The sequence below is a fragment of the Diceros bicornis genome, chromosome 18 (assembly GCF_020826845.1).
Source record: "Diceros bicornis minor isolate mBicDic1 chromosome 18, mDicBic1.mat.cur, whole genome shotgun sequence".
NCBI classification, from domain to species: domain Eukaryota; kingdom Metazoa; phylum Chordata; class Mammalia; order Perissodactyla; family Rhinocerotidae; genus Diceros; species Diceros bicornis.
The window spans coordinates 29080508-29101501 of NC_080757.1; the positions used below are offsets into that span (position 1 = coordinate 29080508).

General features: G+C 42.5%; 1 protein-coding gene and 3 non-coding genes across 10 annotated transcripts in view; all 4 read left to right on the forward strand.

The window, feature by feature from the left end:
* The window catches only part of TEX14 (testis expressed 14, intercellular bridge forming factor), a 129282-nt gene that overhangs the window by 38003 nt on the left and 70285 nt on the right, over positions 1 to 20994 (forward strand). The gene's annotated exons all lie outside the window — the stretch shown is intronic.
* Positions 6525 to 6738, forward strand: LOC131418018 (small nucleolar RNA U3). The gene has a single exon (XR_009222814.1). It is a non-coding gene; the product is annotated as a small nucleolar RNA U3 (small nucleolar RNA).
* LOC131418019 (small nucleolar RNA U3) lies at positions 13763 to 13976 on the forward strand. Its single transcript, XR_009222815.1, has one exon. It is a non-coding gene; the product is annotated as a small nucleolar RNA U3 (small nucleolar RNA).
* Positions 17666 to 17879, forward strand: LOC131418020 (small nucleolar RNA U3). Its single transcript, XR_009222816.1, has one exon. It is a non-coding gene; the product is annotated as a small nucleolar RNA U3 (small nucleolar RNA).

The window sequence follows — 20994 nt, forward strand, 5'->3', positions numbered from 1 at the left end:
CTTCCCAGCCTCAAGCCAAGTAAGAGGCTCTTCAGGTGAACCTCAGAGAGAGAATTGTGGTGCTTGCAAGTAGGAGAGATGGGAGCCTATGTCCCAGCCTGCTGAAGAGTAGAAACATGTCAGCCCACCCAAGCTGCCACCAAGGTGGCATGAAGAGAAACTGGCATGTTACTTGGAATTTAGAGGTCAGAGAGACTGCCATCTGCCTCCCGCCTAGAGCAGTCCTTGATGGCTGGGTGAGCATGGGAGACCAGCAGTTGCAGTAGCCAAACTTCCACCAGTTGGTGGGTAAGTAGACTGGATAGAGGATAGCTGAACCATGGAAAGGGACCTCACTTAGGCAGAAAGGAAGAATCCCAACAGAGAGGCTGGAGATGTAGCAGCAGGAGAGAACACTGGCCTGCATTAGGGTGCTGTGCAGTGGAATGGAGGTACCTGAAGGACCCACTAAAACAAAAGACCCTCCCCCAAAAGAGAAGGCATTAGGACGAAGCCAAAAACCTGAGCCAAAAGCTCAGTTAAGCCTTTGTACTTGGCCCCTTGTCATCTCATTGACTCTCCCCCTACTTCAGCTCTAGAGTTGCCAGAAACAGCCTTGAGATCAGAGGAGGAGTAAAAAGCAGGAAAGAGGTTATGATTTCAACAGGACTGGGCAATTTATTACCTGAAATGAGACTGTGCTCCAGTGTCTCAAAGTGACTGAAAGACTATGGAGTCTTCCTGAGGTGCATCTCAGGAAAGGGGGAGAGCCAACTGACAGTGTAGGAGAAGTGAGGGCAGTAGAGGGGAAAAATTGCTTCCTGATTGTATCCTACTGAGTTCAGCCCATTCAGAAGGGCGGTTGCTACAGATTATGGGAGTTCTATATGGGTAAAACCCAAAATATGAGTTTCAGAACCTCAGTCAATCCAGACTTTATTAATTTTTTTTTATTATGTGTATACTACTTAGGCATTGAGGTTAGAGCAGTCAAGGAAAGATGTATGACCCTGCCTTCCAGGAGTGTCATCCAGCAGAAGAAACAGACATGAGTTAGTAATTGAAGTACTGAGAAGGCCAGGAGGTGAAGGGAGCACACCGTGTACATCTCAGCCTCCTTGTCTGGGGGGTAATCAAGGGAAACTTCTTAGAGAAAGTGATATTTAGGCCAAGACCTTAAGGAAGAAAAGGAGTTGAGGTAAAAGGTAAAAGTTGTAGGCAAGGGAGGATTAAAGGGGGATGCCAAGGCCCTGAGGATGGAGAGGTGCTAGGAAAAAAAAAGTCAAGTCTAGATGACTTGAGTGGAAGAGAAAGCAAAGAGGTGGGAGAGAGTGGTGTGGGGTGAAGCTGGCAAGGCAGGCTGCAGCTGGACCAGGCCTCAGGGGCTGTTGGAAGGATTTTGGTATTAGGTGTGTGTATATTTAGGATTGTTACCTCTTCCTGATGAATTGACCCTGTTATTATGAGATGTCCTGCTTTATCTCTGGTAATACTTGTTGTCTTGGAGTCTACTTTATCTGATGTTAGTATAGCCACTTCAGCTTCCTTATGCTTCCATTGCACAGAACATTTGTATCTTTATAGTTAAAGTATGTCTTCTGTAGAGAGCATATCATTGAGACTTGCATTTTAAAATCCATTCTGACACTCTCTGCCTTTTAATTGGAGTATTTAGTCCATTAACATTTAATGTAATTATTAATATGGTTGGATTATTTATTTATTTATTTTTGTGAGGAAGATCAACCCTGAGCTAACATCCATGCCAATCCTCCTCTTTTTGCTGAGGAAGACTGGCCCTGGGCTAACATCTGTGCCTATCTTCCTCCACTTTGTATGGCACGCCACTACAGCATGGCCTGACAAGCAGTGCCTTGGTGCGTGCCCAGGATCCAAACCCAGGCCGCCAGCAGTAGAGCATGCGCACTTAACCGCTACGCCACGGGGCTGGCCCCTGGTTGGATTTAGAACTAACATTTTATTATGTTGTTTTCTGTTTGTTCTGTTTTTTGTTTCTCTCTTCTTTTCTGCCTTTTTTTTTTTTTTTTTTGGTGAGGAAGATTGTCCCTGAGCTAACATCTGCCGCCTATCCTCCTCTTTTTGGTTGAGGAAGATTGTCCCTGAGCTAACATCTGTGGCAGTCTTCCTCTATGTTATATGTGGAACGCTGCCACAGCGTGGCTTGATGAGCAGTGTGTAGGTCTGCACCCGGGATCCAAACCTGCAAACCCTGGGCTGCCGAAACAGAGCGCACAAATATAACCACTACACCACCAGTCCAGCCCCCGCCTTCTTTTGACTTAATTAAATAATTTTTAGAATTCCATTTTAATTTAGCTCTTGACTTTTTACTGTACTTCTTTGCATTATTTTTTTAGTGGTTGCTCTAGTCATTACAATATATATCTTTAATTTTTCACAGTCTACTTAGAATACTGTAGCACTTCACATAAAACATACAACCATGTGGGCTCATTTCTCCCCTTCCCTTGGTCTTTATATTGAAGATGCCGTTAGTATTATATTTGTTTGAGTTATGAATCCCATAATATAATTTTATAATTTTTATTTTAAAGAGTCATATATACTTTACTGATTTTTTTTTTTTTTTTTTTTTTTTTGCTGAGGAGGATTCTCCCTGAGCTAACATCTGTGCCCATCTTCCTCTGTTTTGATGTGGGTCGCCGCCACAGCAGGGCTGCTGACAAGTGGTGTAGGTCCACACCCAGGAACCGAACCAGGGTCACCAAAGTAGAGCACGCTGAACTTAACCACTAGGCCATGGGGCCCGGCCTTCATATATACTTTAAAGAAATTAGGAGGAAAAAATAGTCTTTTACATTTACCTACATATATACCATTTCTAGTGCTCTTCATGCTTTCCTGAAGATATGAGTTTCTTTCTACAGTCTGGAGAACTTCCTTTAATGTTTCTTGTACTGCAAGTCTGCTGGCAACAAATTCTCTTAGTTTTCTTTTATCTAAAAATGTCTTTATTTCACTATGATTCTTTTTTGTGTATGTGTATATATATATTTTTTTTGTGAGGAAGACCGGCCCTGAGCTAACATCCGATGCCAATCCTCGTTTTTTTTGCTGAGGGAGACTGGCCCTGGGCTAACATCCGTGCCCATCTTCCTCTACTTTATATGGGACGCCGCCACAGCATGGCTTAACAAGCGGTGCGTCGGTGCGTGCCTGAGATCCGAACCGGTGAACCCTGGGCCACCGCGGCAGAGTGCGCGCACTTAACTGCTTGCGCCACCGGGCCAGCCCCGCCATTATGATTCTTGACAAATATATTCACTGGATGTAGAATTCTAGGTTGAGTGTTTTTGCGTCAGCCACTGTCTTTTGGCCTTTATAGTTTTTGATGAGAAATCATTTGAATCACTGTTTACCTGTGTGTAATGGGTTTTTCTTGTTTTTCTCTGGCTTCCTTCAAGAGTTTCTTTTTAGTGGTTTGACTATGATGTGCCTAGGGGTGATTTTCTTTATATTTATTCTGCCTGGGGTTTGCTTACCTCCTTGAATATGGAAATTAATATATTTTACCAAATTTGTGAACCTTTCTGCCATTATTTCTTCAGATACTTTTTCTGTTCTGTTCTTTCCTTATCTTGTGGAAATCCACTTATGTTTATGTCAGACTTTTTTATATTGTCCCACAGTCCCCAAAGCTCTGTTAATTTTCTTTTTCAATCTTTTTTCTCTGTGTCCTTCAGATTGGATAATTTCTCTTGATCTATTGTCAAGTTCATGGCTTTTCTATTATCTCTAATCTGCTCTTAACCTTATCCAGCTTCAGTAATTCACTATAATGACTCACAGAACTCAAGAAAACATTTTACTTACTATTACTGGTTTATTACAAAGGATACAATTCAGGAACAGCCAAATGGAAGAGATAAAGCAAGGCATGGGGGTGGTAGTGTGCGGAAGGAACTTCCTTGCGCTCTTCAGGTACACCACCCTCCCAGCACTTCAATGTGTTCACCAATCTGGAAGCTTTCTGAACCTTATTGGTTAGGGGTTTTTATGGAGGTTCCATTATGTGGGCATGATTGATTAAATCATTGGCCCTTTGTGATTGAACTCAATCTCCAGCCCCTCTCCCCTCCAAGAGACGGGGTGGGGTTTGAGATGAGGGGCGGTGGTGGAGGTGAAAGTCCCAATCCTCTAATCATGACTAGGTCTTGTTCTTTCTGGTGACCAGCCCCCATCCTGAAGCTATCTAATAACACCTCAACCAGGAGTCACTTCGTCAGCATACCAAAGATACTTTTATCACTCCTGTCACTCAGGAAATTCCAAGAGTTTTAGGAGCTCTTGTGCCAGATACCTGGGACAGTAGGTCTTATTATGCCACAGGTGTGAATAGATTTGTATTTCTCAATGGTTGCTCTGGCTGCAGCTGGCTATGAGGTAAGTGAAGGGAGGGAGAAGAGAGTAGGATGACTCATTGTTTTTGGTTTGAGCAACTGAGTTGAATTTAATGTCATTGCCTGGAAGAGGAATAAGTTTGTGAAGGAAGCTGATGGAAGCCAGTTTGGGCAGGCTGAGTTTGAGATACCTGTGATTCAGCTAAGTGGAATGTCCAATAGAAGCTGGATATATGAGCTAGCAGCTCAGAAGACATCTGACTGCACATCTATGTTTTGAAACCAAGGATGATCAAGAGGAGAGAGCCCAGAACCCTGCTCACAGGGACCTCACTCTGTTACTACAGGCTGGCCTTGTGGGGTGGGGAGTAGAGAGAGAGGGAGGGGAAAATCAGGTGGTTCCCATCAGTTAGGTCAGTAACCAGGGTGAAGGAAGGAACAATACATTTATTGATTCATCATTAATTCAATTAGTTAGCATTTATTGGACATCTGCTGTGCCCTGCAAGGTGTTGGAGATACGAAGATAAATGTGACCTGGTTCCTGCTTTTAAAGAGCTCACAATTTAGTAGGGGGAAGTAAATGTATTTATAACACAGTGAGTTATGTAGAAGCACATACAAGGATCATTAGGGACACAAAGCACATGGTAGTCACTGTTATCTGGGAAGGTCAGGGAAGGCATCCAGAAGAGGTGACATGAACTCGGTCTTAGAATGTGCTGGAGTGATGGTCAGACCCACATGCAGTTGGAGAATCTGCTCACAGGAGGCCAAAGGATGGCATGGATGGTGAGGGGGCCCCAGAAAGGTTGGAAGAATGGAGAATGGAGAAGTCTTAGATATGGAAGGGCCCAGACCAGAGACAGGGTCCGTGGGTAAAAGTGACTGGAAGGCACTTTATAACTTCAAGATATGAGGAACTGCTCTGACACTAGGAGATATGTCCCAGATTTGGCCAGATTGCCTCACACTGTCCCTTTCTTGGAAGGAATTTAAGTACAGAGCATTTGGCTGTCTCTAAGGAGATTATATTACAGGTGGTTGGATGAGATGAACCTGATGGTCATATTAGTCATGTTATTATGATGTGATAAAAAAATGTAGTTAATTCAGAACACCATGTGCATGTCTGTGTGGCACTGGGCTTCCTGGCATACGAGAAGATGTAGGGCAGAAGCATTTTTACAACAGGAAGTTAAGTGATTAAAACAGTTACACACCATCATATATAAGGTGTGTTGTTTGAGGAGAAACTGGAATTAACTTTTGCCACCAGTAAACAGGTAGGCTTCCTCTGGGATTTAGAAGACGACAGGAAGAAGACAGGCCAGGAAGACAAATCGTTCAAGACTGAACGTTGAGGGATGATGTTATTTAGTGCTTTATTAAAGAAATGAATTGATTGGAGACTAGCCCTCCTGAGGAAGACCATTTTGGCTTACCAGAAAGAACCTGGACTTGATTTAGTGCCAGACAGACTGAGGTTCCAGCTGTGGTTCCCTCAGCTGTGTGACAGATCCTATAGCCAGCATCTCTAAGAATGAGATGTAAGAATCACACCCTTCTCCTTCACTTGTGTAGAGAATGAAATGAGATAACCAATTAAATGTCTGTCATAGAGTAGGCACTCAGTACACCATGGTTATGATGTTTATTACGTGGTGGTAGAAGTGTACAGCACTTCTTTCTCTGTTCCTCTCTCCTCCCTCCCTCCTCCCCTCCCCTCTCTTTCAAGGCAAAGGAAACGTGGTCTCTCCAAGTCGGCAGACTTCTCCAGCAGGCGAGAGGCAGTCTTCGCTGACCAGTGGCGGGAACAGCGTTTCCTTAACCCATAGTGGGGCGGCGCTAGCCGACCTGTTCCAGGTGGCGCCTGGTGCGGTGGGCGGGGTAACAGCTCGCTTCCGGCAGGAGTCAGCTACGTGCAGCGTGTGATTGGCTGCTAGGAAGTCGTGTGTTAATAAGGCCTGTTGCTGCTTTGAAGTGTTTCTGGAAGATTTACAAATGAAAATGGTGTTTGGGAACTTTGCCATTTGACCGAATTGTTATGAGATATAAAATATCGAAAAGGCAGATGAATGGGCAAAGATAAAAAGAAAATGTCGCCATGATTACAAAGTGCGCGGCCGTCACAGAGCCAGCAGAGGCTGCGAGTTCAGGGTTAAGACTATACTTTCAGGGATCATTTCTATAGTTCGTTACTAGAGAAGTTTCTCTGAACGTGTAGAGCACCCGAAACCACGAGGAGGAGGCGCAGCGTTCTCTCCTGAGCGTGAAGCTGGCTCTTGGTGTTGTTTTTGCAACTGCCAACTGCCGTTGATGATCGTTCTTCTCTTCCTTTGGGAGGGCAAGAGGGAGAGGACGCAGTCTGAGTGGTTTTGTTTTAAGTTGAGGGAAAGAAAAGGTTTTTCTACTGTTACAAGATGATGTATTTTGGGGAGTCTTCATTGTGTTCTTTGTTTTCCTTTTGGTGTCATGAGTGGTTTTTTTATTTTTTAATTTTGTGTATGTTGCTGATTTATTTTTTCATGGTTTCACCATTAAAGTTGTTATACTGTCTTTTCTTTTTTTTCACTCGGTTGTGAAAGTTTTTTTATTCTGTGGGAGTTTTAAGAATCTTTTTTGTTTCTAGACAGTTGGTGAAATCTTTTCGACTGTTCTTTTCTTTTTGTAAAAAAGTGTTTTTCTACACTTTCTCTGTGATATCTTTGTAGATCTCCCTTTAGTGAGATATTGTACTTTCTAAGTTAGTCCTTGGAATTTCATATCTTTTCTTTCCTCATTTTGTATTACTATCTGGGATACTTACTTTATTCTGTTAACTTTTCTATTTTTTTTTAACTTTATTTATTTATTTTTCCCCCCAAAGTCCCAGTAGATAGTTGTATGTCATAGTTGCACATCCTTCTAGTTGCTGTATGTGGGGCTCGGCCTCAGCATGGCCGGAGAAGTGGTGCGTCAGTGCCGCCGGCAGCAGAGCGCGCGCACTTAACCGCTAAGCCACGGGGCCGGCCCCACTAACTTTTCTATTAAATTTTTATTTTTGGTTGTGAATATTTTAGTTTTCAAGAGTACTTTTTTTCAAGGCATTCTGTTCTTGAACTTTAGAGATCATATGTTTTTTTCGAGGATATTATACTTTTTGATGTTTTCTTATTGTCGTTGACCTGTTGTGTTGTGTGTGTGTGTGTGTGTGTGTGTCCTCCTCCATTCATTTTGCTCTCTTCCACTGAGCTTTCCTCAAGCGTGTGATGATTCTGGCCTATCCATATTTTAAAGTGAGTCACTGGTTGGAAGAAGCTGATTGGAAGTTTTGTGGGCATGAGTGGGGCTTTTTCCCCTTCTGGGCTTCACTTTTTTTTTTTTTTAATAATGTTATTTATTTATTTATTTTTCCCCCAAAGCCCCAGTAGATAGTTGTATGTCATAGCTGCACATCCGTCTAGTTGCTGTATGTGGGACGCAGCCTCAGCATGGCAGGACAAGCGGTGCATCGGTGTGTGCCCGGGATCCGAACCCCGGCCACCAGCAGCGGAGTGCGCGCACTTAACCGCTAAGCCACAGGGCCAGCCCACGGGCTTCACTTTTTTGTGTGTGTGAGAGGAAGATCAGCCCTGAGCTAACATCCATGCTAATCCTCCTTTTTTTTTTTTTTTTTGCTGAGGAAGACTGGTCCTAGGCTAACATCCGTGCCCATCTTCCTCTACTTTACATGGGACGCCGCCACAGCATGGCCTGACAAAACGGTGCATCTGTGTGAGCCCAGGATCCGAACCCCAGCCGCCAGCAGCGGAGTGAGAGCACTTAACCCACTACGCCACCGGGTGGCCCCTGAGCTTCACTTTTAAATGCCTTGGTGGGGAGGGTAACTTGTAAATATCAGTAGATGGAGATCTTTGTATTCTTCCCTGGGGCTTATCATCTTTTTTCTGAGAAAACATGGATGCTTTGCCTGGGGGATACAAGCTTAGTAATTCAAGACCTGTCATTAGTATTTTCCAGTGCTTAGATCCTGTGAAGATCTCTGCTGTTATGAGTACCATCCACACTCCTGGACATGTGTGGTCTGTAGATCATTTATGGGCAGGTCAGGCATCTCGCCCTTGAGTCCTGTTGGTCTGCTTGTAGTGGATTACCCAGCACTATTTACTTATCTATGTTCTGAGCAAGATATCCCGGAAACCACAGGTTTAATAGATAGTTTTAATGAGTGTTTTTGGTTTGGTTTTGTTTCGTGAGGAAGATTAGCCCTGAGCTAACACTGTGCCAATCCTCCTCTTTTTCCTGAGAAAGATTGGCCCTGGGCTAACATCAGTGCCTGTCTTCCTCCGCTTTATGTGGGACGCTGCCACAGCATGGCTTAATGAGCAGTGCATAGGTCCTTTTCCAGGATCTGAACCTGCGAACCCTGGAGTGCCAGAAGCCGGGCTGGCAAACTTAACCACTACACCACCCAGCCAGCCCCTAGTGTGTGTTTTTTAAAAAATGAATATTGATATGTTATTATTAACTAAAGTTCATAGTTTACATTAAACTTCACTCTTTGTGCTATACAGTTCTATGGATTTTGACAAGTGTATAATTTTATGTGTCCACAATTACAGTATCATACAGACCAGTTTCACTGCCCTAAAAATCCTTTATGCTCCTCCTGTTCATTCCTCCCTTGTGAATCCTGGCAACCACTGTTTTTTTTTACTGTCTCCATACTTTTGCCTTTTCCAGAATGTCATATAGTTGGAATCATACAAGATGTAGCCTTTTCAGATTGGCTTCTTTCACTTAGCAATATGCATTTCAAGTTCCTCCATGTCGTTTGGTGGCTTGATAGGTCTTTTTTTAATCATGAATAATATTTTATTGTCTGGATGTACCATAGTTTGTTTATCCATTCACCTATTGAAGGACATCTTGGGGGCCGGCCCTGTGGCTTAGTGGTTAAGTGCGTGCGCTCCGCTACTGGCGGCCAGGGTTCAGATCCTGGGCGCGCACCGATGCACCGCTTCTCTGGCCATGCTGAGGCCATGTCCCACATACAGCAACTAGAAGGATGTGCAGCTATGACATACAACTGTCTACTGGGGCTTTGGGGGAAAAAAATAAATAAAATAAAAAAAAAATTTTTTAAAGAAGGACATCTTGGTTGCTTGCAAGTTTTGGCAATTATGAATAAATCTGCTATAAACATGAATGTGCAGGTTTTTGTGTGGATATACGTTTTCAACTCATTTTGGGTACGTACCAAGGAGTGCAGTTGCTGGATTGTATGGTAAGAGAATGTTTAGCTTTGTAAGAAACTGTCAAACGGGGCCGGCCCCGTGGCTTAGTGGTTAAGTGTGTGTGCTCCGCTATTGGCGACCCGGGTTCGGATCCTGGGCGCGTACCGACGCACCGCCTGTCCGGCCATGCTGAGACCGCGTCCCACGTACAGCAACTAGAAGGATGTGCAACTATGACATGCAACTATCTACTGGGACTTGGGGGGAAAAAAAAAAGGAGGAGGATTGGCAATAAATGTTAGCTCAGAGCCGGTCTTCCTCAGCAAAAAGAGGAGGATTAGCATGGATGTTAGCTCAGGGCTGATCTTCCTCACACACACACACAAAAAAAACAAACTGTCAAACTATCTTCCAAAGTGGCTGTACCATTTTGCATTCCCACAGCAATGAATGTGACTTCCTGTTGCTCCACATCTGTGGCAGCACTTGGTGTTTTGGATTTTAGCCATTCTAATAAGTGTGTAAGTGATATCTCGTTGTTTTGTTAATGTTTTTCAAATATATGTTAAAATAAATAATAATTTCAGTGTAGCACTTGAAATAATTTCGTGGTTCACCAGTAAGTCCTGTGTCCCAGCACAGTGGCCAGGAGCCCAGCTCCAGATTCATGTCTCCTCAGCCAAGTTATCAGATTCTCTGTGTCTCAGTTTCCTCTTCTATAAAATGGGGATAATAATAGTACCTACCTACAAAAAGATCAAATGATGTAATATGTATAAAGCTTTTAGCACAGAGCCTAAATCAGTATTGAGAGCTTAATAGATTTTGCTATTATTATTAAACTTTTACCATTATATGAGTGGTTTCATAGGGGCTAGGGGCAGCCAAACCATACAAATCCTACCCATCCCTGGCCCACCTAGATTTTCCTAGGCTCCTTAGGGCCAGTATCTGTACTGTATTCCAAAAAAATCTCTCCATGGATTTGGGAAAAAGGCCTCTACATTGAGAATCGCTGGATCTCAATAGTAATAGTGTCCTATTAACCTGCTGGCTTTGGAGACTCAAATGTTAGGCTGTGAAGTTTAGGACAAATCAACGACGACATATATTCCCTGTTGCTTCAATGATTCATTAATTTCAAAGTTGTCAAAAATGTCCACAGAAGCCCAGCCTTTCCTTTCCTAGTATCAGTCATGGATGTATCTGTTTTTGGAACTGCTGATGAGTGGAGAAAAACCGGGATCTGTGAAACAGTTGTGTGATTGCCATCAGTCAGTAGCGTGCACATTGTGATTGTGAGGCATGCAGAGGCCAGTCAGGTGTCCCTGAGTGCCAGGCTCTGTTAAGGCGTTTCACAAGTGTTAACTAACTCCTCTCATCTTTGCAGTCTCCCTTATATGAGGTACGTTCTGTTATTTTCAGGTAAGTGAAGGAAGCACCAACAGGTTGTTCCAAACAAAACTTCTTAGACATGTTGAACATGTCAAATCTTAATAACTGGCTGCCAAAAGGACCAGCAGGTGGCAAGGTGAGCATGGTTTGGTATATGGTTGGAATACCATATAATAGGCAAGTATTATTTAAGAAATGAGCACTAATTTAGGTAGAGATTACCTAAACTTTTGTTTCACATGGTCTTAAAAATATTAAATATACATGTCTTATTACAGAGGAAATGTAGGCCAGGCTGGCCGAAGGTGCCAGGTGTACTGACTCTCAATCAGAAAGCATTTCAGGCAAAGGGAACAAGAGGTGGGAAGGCCTTTGCTGGTGGAGGCATAAACACAATATACCTAAGAAGCAAACGATGAGGCTACGTCTGTGGCTGTTACTTGGAATAAGAAGGTTTCATTCCCCAACAGTAGTTTCACCATTCCTATTAACATGGAAGCACAAACCTATCAAACAGTGGTAGAAGTAAAGCCCCAAGGAGAGATTCTGATTTTAAATGGGCTACTCTCAACAGAGATTTTCTCAAGCTGCAAGCAAAGGTGCAGAATACACAGTTCACCCAGTGCTTAGTTTGGGGAGAGAACCTATCTTTCTTTGACAAGGTTAAGGGATTTGCCCAAGATGCAACATAATAAAATACTGGAGAAATGGTAGTTTTTTGTTTTTTTTCCAAATGAACAAGAGAAATCACATTTAAGTCAGGGTTTTTTTAGGGGGAGGGGGAGGGATGTGTAGCCTTTCAGACTCAGTTGGCAAGTTTTTTTTTTAAGTGAGACTTATTTAGGTTGGAATTGTTTTCTTATACTGAGAGGCACAAAGAATAAAACTAAAAATGCGCTCTCTAGATAGACCTGCTGATATTTAAAAATAAATGATATAGTGTAAGGTTAAAAAAATTCAAACAGTAAAAAATGTACAAAATTACCAATAAAACAGACCCCCCCAAAAAAAAACCCCCAAAGTAACCACACTACAGTTGTTACTTTTTTCCTAGTTAAAAAAAAAAAATGGAAAGAATTGTTTCAAAATAAACCTCTCCATTCCCCATTTGAGATCGGCCTGGGTACATTAGTTTGAAAAGCTACCCAGGTGAGCCCAGTATGCTCCCCTCAGGTCCACGCTCACGTGAATAACCAGCAAATGATTTCAAAGTAAAAGGGTCTCTATGGACAGCTAATCTTTGACAAAGGAGCCAAGAACATACAATGGAGAAAAGAAAGTCTCTTCAACAAATGGTGTTGGGAAAACTGGACAGCCATATGCAAAAAAATGAAAGTAGACCCTTACCTTACACCATACACAAAAATTAACTCCAAATGGATTAAAGACTTGAATGTAAGACCTGAAACTATGAAACTTCTAGAAGAAAACATAGGCAGTACGCTCTTCGACATCGATCTTAGCAACATATTTTCAAGCACCACGTCTGACCGGGCAAGAGAAACAATAGAAAAAATAAACAAATGGGACTACATCAAACTAAAAAGCTTCTGCACAGCAAAGGAAACCATCAACAAAACGAAAAGACAACCTAACAATTGGGAGAAGATATTTGCAAACCATACATCTGATAAGGGCTTAATCTCCAATATATACAAAGAACTGATGCATCTCAACAACAAAAAAACTAACAACCCAATTAAAAAATGGGCAAAAGATCTGAGCAGACATTTCTCCAAAGAAGATATACAGATGGCCAACAGGCACATGAAAAGATGTTCAAAATGATTAACTATCAGGGAAATGCAAATCAAAACTACAATGAGATATCACCTCACGCCCGTCAGAATGGCTATAATTAGCAAGACAGGAAACAACATGTGTCGGAGAGGATGTGGAGAGAAGGGAACTCTCATACACTGCTGGTGGGAGTGCAAACTGGTGCAGCCACTATGGAAAACAGTATGGAGATTCCTCAAAAAATCAAGGATAGAACTACCATATGATCCAGCTATTCCACTGTTGGGTATTTATCCAAAGAACTTGAAAACACAAATTTGTAAAGGTACATGCACCCCTGTGTTCATTGCAGCGTTATTCACAATAGCCAAGACTTGGAAGCAACCTAAGTGCCCATCAAGGGACGAACGGATAAAGAAGATGTGGTATATATACACAATGGAATACTACTCAGCCATAAGAAATGATGAAATCCAGCCATTTGTGACAACATGGATGGACATTGAGGGTATTATGCAAAGTGAAATAAGTCAGAGGGAGAAGGTCAAATACCATATGATTTTCTTCATTAAGTAGTAGATAATAACAACAATAAACAAACATATAGAGACCAAAAAAAAAAAAAAAGTAAAAGGGTCAAATTAACTCACCTATTAGCTTTTGAAATTCAGGATCTTAGAGGTTAAAATTAAAAAATAGAAGAACTCACCCATAGACGCTGCGTGTCATATTTAAGATTAGAAAAGTAATTTGACGCATCTGAGTTTACCCTTGTCTTAAGACCGGAAGTTAGCGTTTTTTTTAAGAGACAGACAAGAGCTTCTGATTGGCTGTCAGTCTGTAATAGGTTAATTAAGAACTTGAAATCTTAGTTTCTTAAAGGAAAAAACTCTTTAGTCAGAAAATTTTAAAAGTTGTATATAAAACGACGCTTTGAAAATGCATTTATATAATATTTCTGAAAAGAGAATAAGGTAGAAAAAATATCGCCATCAACAAAAAGTGCGCGGCGGTCACAGACTCAGCAGAGGCTGCGAGTTCAGGGTTAAGACTATACTTTCAGGGATCATTTCTATAGTTCGTTACTAGAGAAGTTTCTCTGAACGTGTAGAGCACCCGAAACCACGAGGAGGAGGCGCAGCGTTCTCTCCTGAGCGTGAAGCTGGCTCTTGGTGTTGTTTTTGCAACTGCCAACTGCCGTTGATGATCGTTCTTCTCTTCCTTTGGGAGGGCAAGAGGGAGAGGACGCAGTCTGAGTGGTTTTTGTCTACGTTATTGTTGCGAAAAGTTAGAAGTTGCTTTCTTAATATGCCATCAGATGAGATTTGGGCTTCCTGCTTTTTTGGTCCTCTTTATTTGTTTTATAGCATATGACTTTTCCTGCTTTCTTGCTGTGTGGGGTTTTTTTTTTCTTGGCAACTGTTTTCTTTTTTCTGTTGCTGAAATTGTACAGGCACACTGTAGTGTGTAGTAGATGTGGTGAGCTTTATTCTGACACAAGTTTTGTGCATGTGTTTGGGTTTTCTGATTAGATTTATCAATTATGTAATTCGGAGTTTTCATGTCTGGGTGCTTGGGGCAGCGCAAGCAAGAGTATTGAAATAGAAAGTTTGTCTTTCTATACTCTCCTTCCTGTGAAGTCACCCTCCTGACGACACATGTAGACACCCCCTACCTGTCCCCTGTGGTGACTTCTTCCTCTGTCTCCAGGGAGGCCAAGGACATGTAACATGTGTAGCCCTCGAGTTTATAGGACCTTAGTCCTGAGGAGGGTCGAAAGAAGGCAGGGTTTGGCCAAAGCATGGTGGACAGAAAGGTGGAGATAATTTTACCTTCCATCCTAAGGGTGGTGGGCAGCTATTGAAGGAGAGTGACTTGACCAACTGTGCAGTTTAAGGTCACTCTAACTGCTATGTGGCAATTAGATTTGGGGGCGAAGGGTGAGGTGGAAAGTGTGAGGACCGGTTAGGCACCTGCTGCATTCATCTACATAGGAGAAGATGGTTGTGGTGATGGAGAAAGAGAGAAAATGACCGGATCTGAAAGAATTCAAGTGGTAAAATGGACAGGACTTGGGAATAGATTCAATGTAAGTATGAGTGAGAGGGGCTGTCAAGGATAACTGTCAGATTTTATGGCTTAAACAAATGGGTGGACAGTGGTTCCCTATGTTAAAATAGAGAAAATAGAGGAGGAACTGAATTAGATAGGGCAATGCGGTGGTAAGTGATGGTAGGGCACCAGTTCAGTTTAGGGCACATTTAGGAGAGATTTCTGATCTTTAACAGATGAATGGCAAAGGAGATGGAACTCCCAAAGACAGAATGAGCAGCCAGAGAGGTAGGAGGGAAACTGGATGAGTGTGATTGATGGAAGCCAAGGAAGGGAAGTGGGACAGTGAAGTGTGTAGAAAGCTGATGAGAGATAAAGATGGAGATAGAAAAGTATCCACGGCATTTATTGGTGACTGTATTGGTCCTGCATGAAGACAAACTGGTTTGGGGTGGACTGATCAGTGAAGGGATGTGAGTGCTTGCCACTGGGTGGAAAGAGCTCCTGGAAGCAGTCAGGCGGTGATGGAGGGTATAGAGGTGGGCGTGCATTTAGCTGGGGGAAGGGGAGGAGATGTGGGATCCAGACAGGGATTAATTAAAGATGGGAGAGGAAGTCTGAGTGCAGATGGAAAGACTGAGTAGAGCAGGAGAAACTGAGATATGGGAGAGAGCAGCTCCCAGCAGGCCGGGAGACCTTGGAGTCGACCAGAGAACGTAGGGAGTGCAGATGTTGGTGGGTTTGTCTATTAAATGAGACCATATTGAGGGTGTTTCAACTGATGGCTTCTAGTTCTGTGCCAAGTATGAGGCAAGATCATTGCTGAGGGAGGCTGGTGAGGAGAGGGGTAGAAGGTTGAGAATAAAGAAAGAATGGAATTATCATCCCCATGGAGCAGGTGAGGAAAAAACCTCCTGAGAGTATGCCTCCTCCCCTTCCCTGCTCTTGAAGTTTTGAGATTGCTTCCTGGTCTTGGAGGCATTTGCCGAGATCCCCATTACTTTCTCTTTCTTCCACTCTCGCCATGTACCATGTAGTTCCTCCTTGATTTTCTCTTTCTGGGTCTACAGTTGTCAGGCTTTCCCTGTGAGTCTTAAATTAGTTCTTGGTCTTCTTCAAAGTTTGAGGGGCCTCAGAGAAGCAGTGTATGCGCTGGAGTTGACTCCTTGGTCTGTTATTTACTAGCTGTGGGTTCGTGGGAAGTTCCTTAACCTCAGTCTGTCCCTCTGTAAAGTAGGTAGATGCCTGGTTGTTCCAGGCACAAACCAACATGTCACTTTTGAAGCCTCTTTCCCTTACCCACCCCACCTACCCCCAACAAGTCCATCAGTGAGTCCTATCAACTCAACTTCAGAACAGCCCAAGTTTCTCCTTCCTTGCTACGCCCCAGTGCAAGCTGCCATGATCTCTTCCACAAACACCTTGCGGTGGCCTCAGAACTGGTCTCCGCAGTTTCAAACCTCTCAGTGGCTTCCCTTCACACTTAAAATCCAGACTCCCATGGCCTTGCGCTTGCTTAGAAAACCCTCAGATATCTGGCGCCTGCCTGCCTCTCCTCTCCCTCATACCCTATGCTCTCTAGCTGTCTTCAAGTTGCTGGAACACATCATCTTCTTCCCTTCTTTGGGTCTTTGCATTAGTTGTTTTCTGTGCTTAAATGTAACTCCAAAGAGAGTCCTTCCCTGACCACCCAAATCTAAAGTAGCACCAAGTCCCTCTCTGTTTCAACGCTTAAAATCTTCGACATAACCTCATTACCTGACATCCTCTTGGGTATTTGTTGTCTGTCTCTCTCCCTCACTAGAATGTAAGCTCTGTGTGAGAGCAGGGAGAGACCTTGAGTCACCTTTGTACCTCTGTATGCCCAGTACCTAGAATAGTGCGTTAGCACATAGAAAAGCAGGATAATGGTTAAGGTGACACCTACCAGCTCTTCTATTTATCAGACCTCAGGGGAGTTACCTGATCTTTCTGTGCCTTAGTTCCTCCAGCCATAAAACTAGGACAATTAATAATTGTCTTGGGGCCAGCCTGGTGGCATAGTGGTTAAGCTCGAGCGCTCTGCTTCGGTGACGTGTGGTTCGCAGGTTCGAATCTTGGGCGTGGACTGATGCACCGCTCATCAAGCCACGCTTTGGTGGCGTCCCACATACAAAATAGAGGAAGATGGGCAGAGATGTTAGCTCAGGGCCAATTGCCCTCAAACACACACACAAAAAAATTGTCTTTTCTCATAAGTAAAGCACTTAGAATGATGACTGGTACCTGGCAAGTCCTCAATAGCTGGTATTGTTATAGTTGGCACTCAAGTATTTGTTGAGGGAAGAAGAAACGTCAAATCCACCAACTAGCTTTATTTTTAAAACTCAGAAAGTGTGAACAGGTTGTGCAAACATATGGTACAAAAACCAAAGAGTTCTGTTTTCCAGCACTGGTTCTCAGCCACCCAGCTCCTTTTGCTGCCACAGTCATGGAGACCTGCCTTTTACTTACCAGAGTTGGAAAGTCAAACACTTAGGACAGCCGTTGCATGCAACTGCTAAGATTTACTAATCACTGAATCAGCTTGGCTCTCACTGGCCACCATTTCCTTTAGCTTTCATGGGTGAGGCTGCTTTACCAAACTGTGGAGTGAATGCCTTCTTGGCTTTAAAGATGCAGGTTGTGATTGGCTGTCATTCAGTATTATGTTAATTAAACGTGGCTATTTAAAAATTTTTAAAATTACATTTCCACTTAAAATGTTAAAATGCGTTGTTAAGTGACAGCATTTGAAATATTGTATTGCAAAATCTCATTCTCTTTTTTCAGTAGAACCAGAAATGAGGAAACTATCTTAACCATCAGTAGAAAGTGTGCAGCTGTCACAGACCCAGCAGAGGGTGCAAGTTCAAGGTTAAGACTATACTTTCAGGGATCATTCCTATAGTTTGTTACTAGAGAAGTTTCTCTGAACGTGTAGAGCACCCGAAACCACGAGGAGGAGCTGTAGTGTTCTCTCCCGAGCGTGAAGTTGGCTTTTGGTATTGCTTCTGCAACTGCTATCTGCCGTTGATGATCGTTCTTCTCTCCCTTTGGGGGAGTAAGAGGGAGAGGATGCAGTCTGAGTGGTTTTTGTCTTTAGCTAGTTAAATGGAAGAAGCTACTTAAAAAACGTTGTGTTTGTCATTAGTTTTTCTGTAGCAACGTGAGGCTTTTTTTCCTTTAATGAGTTTTTGTTAAGTAGCTGCTTGTAGTTGGCCTTCTGGTTTTGAATGTAGAATTTCTCTAGTGTTGCCACCTTTCCTGGACAAGCTAGGCTTCAGATATGCTGCTAGAAATATGTATCTGGGCCTGCTATTAAGCATTCGACAATGTCTGCCTTTTGAGCAATGGGATATAGTCTGAGTGGTTACCTTTTAGGACTTACAAAGAAAAGTGATTTAAAGTAATTTTAAATGCACTTTTGATATTTTCTTGTTTTAAGATGGTTTGTTCTTTTTATTTTTTTTCTTGCGAGGAAGATCAGCCCTGAGCTAACATCCATGCCAATCCTCTTTTTGGTGAGGAAGACCGGCTCTGAGCTAACATCTATTGCCAATCCTCCTCCTTTTTTTCCCTTTTTCTTCCCAAAGCCCTAGTAGGTAGTTGTATGTCATAGTTGCACATCCTTCTAGTTGCTCTATGTGGGATGTGGCCTCAGCATGGCCGGAGAAGCGGTGCATCGGTGCACGCCCGGGATCCGAACCCGGGCCGCCAGTAGCGGAGCACACGCATTTAACTGCTAAGCCATGGGGCCGGCCCCTAAGATGGTTTGTTCTTTTTTCACCCCTCAACGCTATGAGTAGTTCTTTTAATTTTGTTTCTTTAGGCTAAATGCAATTTGAAATCAGTCTTTTTAGTCTAGTGTGCTTTTTTTTTTTTTTTTTAATTTTCTTAGTCTAAGTATTTTTCTTTGATTTTTACACCTCCCAGTTATTCCAGGCTAATCAGGGGTTTTTCCAGACATCTACTTTAGGAGGCTACTCTGGGGCTCTTAATACATCACCCTTGTAGTTGTACACCTGGCTAGAAAAATCAGCAAAATCTCATAATTCTACTGACTATTATGTGATGTAGTTCACTTTAGGTACAAGCAGGCTTCATTTCATGTTGCAGGTGACAGTGCCGTTGAAAACTGCCCTTATAAAACTGAGAAAGCAGCATATATTCAGTTAATTCAGATCTCATGCCAGCGAGTAAAGCCGCTGTTTTCTCTTTGCAGTTTTACTTGTCTGTCACTAGCCTAGTCCTTGTTCTTAAAATTTGCATTATCACTTTTCTCCTATTCTCACGTTTCCACCTGAGTTCATGGCTTTAAGAAACCGTGGAAAACTCTTTTCTTCTCAGGAAGTGTCTAGAACATGCTTCCTTGGGTGATCCTTAAAAAACAACTTTTTTTCCCATTAAACCATGTTTTTATTACAAAGGTAATATGAGGTTATTTTAACCAGTGGAATGAAAGATATATTGATTCAGTATATTTTTTAAAGTTGCTAATCTGCTTTTCCAAAAGTGGTATCATCCTATACACATTCTGCATCTTGCTTTTCCTATTTAACAGTAGTACATCTTATCTGTCTCTAGTCCCGTTGATATACATATAACTCATTCCTTTTAAAAACTGCTTAATATTTTATCATCTTTAGTACTGTAATTTATTCAGTTGTACCTCACTAATGGATATTAAAATTTATTTCTTTTTTTGCAGTTTGTATCACCAGAAACAATGTTTTGATAAAATACTTTGTAATATATCTTCATATAATGAGTTTTTAATATTCAAAGTGGGATTTCTGGGTCAAACTTTAATAGATATTGCCATATTGCTTTCCAAAAGCATGGTAACAATTCACAGTCCCAACTACATTTAGGAGTGTCCATTTTCCCACCTCTTCTCCAGCACTGAATGTTTTCTCATTTTTCAATTTTTTGCAAGCTTCATGGGAAGTTTATCCTTCTTTCCACTATTTTAATCCAGGCACCATGTTGTGTTAGTTTATTGCGTATTGTAGAGTAAGGTGAAATATCCCTCCTTCTTGTACCTACATTATTTGTTTTATCCCCTCGTCCCCCTTTATACCCATTGTCCTAATTTCCCCCAAAGCTATCTAGGTTCCCTTCTCTCAGGAAGTAATATTTTATCTCCCTTTTGTGTTCAGTGCAGTGGAGAGCATTACTTAGTAATTAAAGCTTGTGCAATTCTGAGCAGGGAGGCTGAGGAATTAGGATGGGAGGGAGATGGTGTGGTACAGTGCGTGGACTTCGGAGCCAGATTGCTTTGTGACCTTTGGCAAATTGCTTATCCTCTCTACACCTCGGTTTCTCCATCCATAAAACAGTGATGACAATAGTACCTTCCTCCTATCATACTGTTGTGAGGATTGAGTTAGAATGGTGCCTGGTCTGGCCCGTGCCTTAGCGGTTAAGTGCGCGCGCTCCGCTGCTGGCGGCCAGGGTTCGTGTCCTGGGTGCGCACTGACGCACCGCTTCTCTGGCTATGCTGAGGCCGAGTCCCACATACAGCAACTAGAAGGATGTGCAACTATGACATACAACTATCTACTGGGGCTTTGGGGGGAAAAAAAAGGAGGAGGATTGGCAATAGATGTTAGCTCAGAGCCAGTCTTCCTCAGCAAAAAGAGAAGGATTAGCACGGATGTTAGCTCAGGGCTGATCTTCCTCACATAAAAAAAAAAAAAAAGAATGGTGCCTGGCACACATTGTTATCAATATCAGGTCTTGCCTTCCAGGAGGCCTAGAGGTTAGGTGACTGACTCGTCTGGAGTCCCCATGCTACAAAGGGTTGTCATTAGGAGTTTAACACTTGAACCCAGGTCTTTTGACCTTTTTGGTCAGTCTTTGTATCATGTCAAAGCTGCCTTTATTGGTCACTTATTTTAGTCACCTTTATATCAGCCACAGCATGGTTATAGTGCTGGCCTGAAAGAAATATTTGTTGAATGAGTGAATGAATGAATAAATGTTTTCTACTAGTAAATCACCAAAGGGCTGTTGTTCGTGTAAGTTGTGGGAACAGTGGTTTTCAAACTATTTTTCTCTCCAGCCACCTGTATCCTCTCAAGAATTGTTGTTGGGTGCCTCCCTAAGTGCTTCCTGTTCTTTAGAGAAGCCCTTGGAGGCTCTGGTTGATTTCTTTTCTTTCTTTCTTTTTTTTTTTTTTGTGAGGAAGATTAGTCCTGAGCTAA